We start from the raw sequence: 5,917 nt of genomic DNA, 5'->3' as shown, positions 1-5,917 counted from the left end.
ATGTCATGGCCGGGGCTGAGGTTTGCTGGGAGGCCTCTTGGGTAATGATGAGTGAAGGCAATTGGCGGCCGCTGCGGAGCTCCGTCGTCGGTAGACGTAGGGGAAAACCGCACCTCCACCAAATATGTTGCGGGAAAGAATATATTTACAAATATTAGGTCTCTTCGATTTGGCTGCACTAGCTGCACCAGTTCAAGGGGTGCAGCACCGTCGTCCTCGTTTTTCCGGTGCCGCGCGCGCCCCTGCACTTTTTTCCTCGTTTTGTCAGGATGCAGGCCTAGTGCTGCACTAGTTCTCGGCCTCCGCGCACCGTATCTAGGAGAGGTGCCAGATAGTGCAAACATGGCGCGCTACATACCGCCCAGCCCCGAGCAGACGACGCTGAACGTCGTTCTGCAGGGTGTTGAGAAAGAAGTGCAGCTGCTTCGCAACCAAGACCGAGAACTCGGACGGTTATGTGTACCAGGCTTCAGGTAAGTGAAGCTGGCTGCAGGCTGATGATAAACACGTGGTTAGCGGTCAGAAGGGCTTTTTTTTTAATAGCCAAGCGTAGCAGTAGATCGCTATTGTCGCTTATTTTAGCTAGGTACCATTTGTCATTCTGAGGCGTCATGTTGTGCTGCTTACACACTTGAAATATTGGTCTTTGCAGACGGGCACTGTGTCACGCTGCGGTTCGCGGCCAGCGATGAGGACTTGCTTCCTCCAGCGCAGCCTCCGACGCAGCCTCCGACACCTGTTTCCGCCACCGCCAGTTGTGATGGGCGCCCGCTAGCCCCTCTTTGTCTTGCAGCAGCCGCAGAAGACGCAGAATTATGCGCTAGACCAAAAACCAAGTTCTTCCTCTCCAAATACTCGGAGATGAAGGACTTGGTTGGAAAAAAATGGCTGAGGCTTAGCTAAGGTTAAGCCTAGTCAGATGCGAAGCATATTGATGGCTAGGCTTGGTAATACATGGCTTTCCTTGGTTGACATGGCTTTCCTTGGTCATTTTAATACAACCACTAGAATCCTTCGTCGTGGGGGAAGACAACGGCATGGCTACAGCGGAACGCCGACTAACCCCGAGACGCGCGTTGGGTGAGCGCCTGGATTGCCACAGAAGCCGCGTCCGCCTGCCCGGTGGAGCGAGCGTTTCACCTACACCGAATGTGAACGCGCGTTCGAAATGCGCGAGAGTGTGACGTCACCATACCACGTGATTCACACGGCGTGCAACCGCAGCGACGGCACAAGTTGGAGCTCCGTCTCTCATCTGTCGTGACGTCATTGCGTCACGTGGTGTGACGTCACCATACCACGTGGTCTGCACGGCGTGCAACCGCAGCGACGGCACAAGTTGCAGCCCCGTCTCTCATCTGTCGTGACGTCATTGTGTCACGTGGTGTGACGTCACCATACCACGTAATCTGCACGGCGTGCAACCGCAGTGACGGCACAAGTTGGAGCCCCGTCTCTCATCTGTCGTGACGTCATTGTGTCACGTGGTGTGACGTCACCATACCACGTGGTCTGCACGGCGTGCAACCGCAGCGACGGCATGAGTTGGAGCCCTGTCTCTCGTCTGTCGTGACGTCATTGTGTCACGTGGTGTGCACGGCGTGTAACCGACACGAAGGGCTTGGGTTACCTATTGTAATATGCTTCGCATAAAACTAGAGCCCTCAGGTATGATATCCTTCATGTTCAAAATAAGTTCGAGCAAGAGAGAAATGTACGGTGGCACTGGGCATAGTTTCTCGGATTTCTAGTCTCAATGTTGCTGCAATGTTTTCCAGATTACCCCGCGGTGTGTGCCTTGCAGCTTAGTACACGACTTTTCATCCCACACAGTACGTTTAATGTGTGGCAGCCGAAATGCGAATATTCTGATAAGAGTACCTGACAGCAGTAGATTTCTAGCATAAAAATACTAAAGAAACACTGCAGCACTGGCATGCAAGACATGTCAAGTGTTGCTGCAGAAAAGTTGAATTACATTTTTTCCTCTATGATTCCCTTTCATGTTTAGAACACGAAAACAGCTGTGGCAAAAGCTCGCTGAACTAGTGAACCAGGAGTTCCAATGCAACGTCACCGCAACTCAAGTGGAGAACAAGTGGAAGTCACTCGACAGAGCATACAAAAAATTCAAGAAACATAACAGTTCGTCCGGGCACAACCGTGTCACCTGTGAATATGAGCAGTAAGTTGAACTTGTTTCTTGACCTGTTCAGTGGTTTAATAATTTGTGCATCACACAGAGAGCTGGCCGACATTCTGGATAAACAGCATAGTGTGAATCCCACATTGCTCTTGGAGCCTGGGGCAACAATTCTTCCAAGTGGAAGCCCAAGGTGAGCTAAAATGACATAGTTTGCGCAGAATCCTTTAAGTGATGTGGTACCTGGTGGTTGTGTACATTTTAAACAGGGAAAGCACGACGGAGGAGATGAACTCTAGTTTGGGCTAGTTGGTTCATGATTCAACAGGAAAATGGCGCAAAAGACGTGGACAAAAGAGACAAACACGACAGGACCAGCGCCAGGATGGCGCTGGTCCTGTCGTGTTTGTCTCTTTTGTCCACGTCTTTTGCGCCATTTTCCTGTTGAAGGACGGAGGAGATGCCCGACCACCTGCCAGTGCCAACTGAGGGTGGCAAAACACCGAAGAGGAAGCGGCGCAGCCACTCTCAGCTTGCTCCCCTCTTAGAAGCCCTGGAAAAGATTGGGGAAGCGCGGAAAAAAACAACAGGCGAGAGCCGAGCAATTTGAAGCTCGGAAGAAGTGGGAAGAGGCGAAGGCGAAGCGACACGAAGAACGCATGAATCGTTTTGACCGCCTAGCCGATTTATTGGCTCGACAGCAAGGCACATCAGGTGAACAATAAATTTGTAATAAGGGAGTAATTACTCATTGACATCCACCCGAGGGCAGCCTTACGGCTACAAAGGAAAGCTATACAGCTTTCTCAGAAACTTCGTAGTTAAAGAAAAATTCGTCCTGGTACGGGGACGAATTTTCCCGGATCAGGACGAATTTTTCTTTGACTACGAAGTTTCTGAGAAAGCTGTATAGCTTTCCTTTGTAGCCGTATGGCTGCGCTCGGGTGGATGTCAATGAGTAATTACTCCCTTATTACAAATTTATTGTTCACCTTGGGGGATTCCCCTAAAACATTTGACAAACAATAAATTTATTCCAACAGCACTGCACGCTAAAGTTTCATTTTGAAAACATTGCTCATATATGGGGCAATATGTGATAAAACACACCCATAATCATAAGTCTAGCACTGCTCTTTGGCGATGAACTCGCAGAGAGACCGGCTGTAGTCTCGCAGACTGCTGTCAAAGTTCCCTTCAGAGTTATCGTTGCCCACGTCTTCTTCCTGTGGCAATGATGTCATCTCCAGAAAGAAGTCCCTCTCATCATTGCATAAGTTATGCAGCACACATGCAGCCATGGCAATATAGCAGCACTGCGCAACACTTTTGGCGTCCACAAGATAGAGTCTTCTAAAACGCTGCTTCAGCAACCCGAACGTGTTTTCGATTGCCACTCTTTGTTGGCTGTGTCGTCTGTTAAAGTTCCTTTTCCATGATGGAAAAGAGCCCTCATTATCCCTGAACGGTGTCATTAACCAATGCATCAAGGGGTACGCACTGTCCCCGAGAATGTAGTGTTCACCGCATTCCAGGGCTGCACGTGCGAAAAACGGGCTTTCCCTTAATACGCGGGCGTCGTGCACTGATCCCGGAAAGCCGATGAACACATTCAGGAACTTGTTCCTGTCGTCACATATTGCCTGTAGGATGATGGATGGCCACTTCTTGCGGTTGAAGTACGACTGCGCAGATTCGCTGGGGGTTAGGATCTGGATGTGCGACCCGTCTATGCAGCCGATGGCGTTCTTGGGGCCCTTGCCACCGCTCTTGGCGAGGCGGTCCATCTCCGCACTACTGGGCCAGCATATAACTTCACCGCTAATGGCGTGCAGGAAGTGGATGACCCGTGTCACGCAAGCGTGTACGGATGACTACGTAACATCGAACTTGTCGCCTATGGCATACATTGACATCTGTGACCCGATGTATACCATTGCAACGAGGCACGTTTTTTCGGCAGATATTTGTTTACGACCTTGCACTGCGCTTGGATAGAAGGCCGAAACCGTGAATTTACCACTGATCCAGTCAAAAGTCTCTCTAGATAGCCTGAAGAGCTTTTTGCACTCGTACTCGTGGTACCTATTGATAACGTCCTCGTAGCCAGGCACACAAGTGGCATCTTGCCGCACCAACGCGCACGCAACCAAAATGCACACTTCGTCAAACTCATCGTCGCAGTCGTCGTTGGAGTCGTCATGAAAGTCACTGTAGTCATCGTCGTCGCTTTCATCGTCGAGCAGCTCCAAAGCGGCTTCAAAAAGGGCCATTACGGTGGTGCTACGGCAAGCGATACCGACGAATCGACGCACGCACCCTGACCGAGCGTGTGCTAGGCCTACACTTGAGTCCTCGTTTTGGCAGCGCTGGTGTTGCTGGTGTCGCCGCTGCACTTGAACTGGCGCTGCACGCTGGCGGCACCGCTGCGGCACTTATCAGAACTGGTGCAGCCAGTGCAAGCCAAATCGAAGAGACCTATTTACAAATAGAAAAGAACAGCTGCGAGCGGCACCGAGAACACAGTCCGAACTTCGTTGTCGTCTTCTACTCTTCCCACTCGTGGCATCGCTCTTTGTCGTCGTCGTCTACCCGCTTCAATATTTATGAACCTGTTTACTAATTTTTTAACTGTCATCATCCCCATCATATGCCATTTAGTGTGCATATAAATGTCAGCATCGTGGAACCGAAATTGTTTTTTTTCTTTGTGGAACTTCTGTACATCAGATTATTTCTCTTTATTTAAGCAGCAGCTCCTCTGACGGCTGTTTTACAAACCTCCTAAGGAATGGAACTTGCTGCCGTTCCTCAGTTGCTAGGGCGCACGGCTACTGAGTCGGAGTACCCAGGATCGAACCCGGCTGCGGCGGCCGCGTTTCAGTGGAGGCGAGGCGCAAAAAATTAGGCACGGAGAATTCGGAACACTTATGTGAGATAATGCGAAAGCATTAGAGTGCTGAACTATGATACGTTGCAGAATGACTAGGAGTTAGGAATATGCACACTTTGCACAAACTCTGTACTTCTTATATTTGCCGCCGCGGTGGCTCAGTGTTTATAGGAGCTCGGATGTTGACTCGAAAGAAGCGGGTTCAATCCTGACTGTGGTGGCCGCATTTCGATGGTGGTAAAATGCTAGAGGCCCGTGTACTGTGCGATGTCAGTGCACGTTAAAGAATCCCAGGTGGTCGAAATTTCCGGAGCCCTTCACAACGGCGTCCCTCATAGCCTGAGCCGCTTTGAGACGTTAAGCCGCATAAACCAAACCAATAAATCGATCCCTACGTTACGTTCCCTGCAAGTTCCTCAGTCATGATACACTGTAGAATGACTGAGTCATGACTATAACTGCGAAGCGTGACTATGCATGTTTGTAAAAAGTCTATGCACCCTGCATTACGTTGCCTGTAAAGTGCTGAGTTATGCTGCATTGCAGAAGTGCAAATTCATGCGCCATCACTTAAACTACGCGTCAAGTCTATGCATACGTTACACAAACTCTATACGGCTTACCTTTGGTTACTTGTAACGCGCTGTCAAGCTGCGTCGCAGAAGTAAAGTGCAAGTGTCAAACTACATTGCGCAATAATTATTAGTCATGAGTCTTGAATATTGTTGCGAGTCATGACTACGCATACCTTTTACAAACTCCACACATTAGCTTAGGTTAGTTATAAAGTGCTAAGTGATGCTACATTGCAGAATGATTGAGTCTTGAGTTATGACTATGACATGCGTATGCACACTCCCCTTATAAAAATTTCTTTAGAC

General features: G+C 49.6%; 1 pseudogene; it reads left to right on the top strand.

The window, feature by feature from the left end:
• The first annotated feature begins 342 nt into the window (after positions 1-342).
• On the top strand, positions 343-2,891 carry LOC149345915 (uncharacterized; annotated as a pseudogene).
• Positions 2,892-5,917: the final 3,026 nt, after the last annotated feature.

This window comes from Amblyomma mixtum, chromosome 4, assembly GCF_055824585.1.
Source record: "Amblyomma mixtum isolate Tamu chromosome 4, ASM5582458v1, whole genome shotgun sequence".
Lineage (NCBI taxonomy): Eukaryota > Metazoa > Arthropoda > Arachnida > Ixodida > Ixodidae > Amblyomma > Amblyomma mixtum.
The sequence above is the reverse complement of the archived record's forward strand: the minus strand, read 5'-3'. Positions and strand labels throughout refer to the sequence as shown.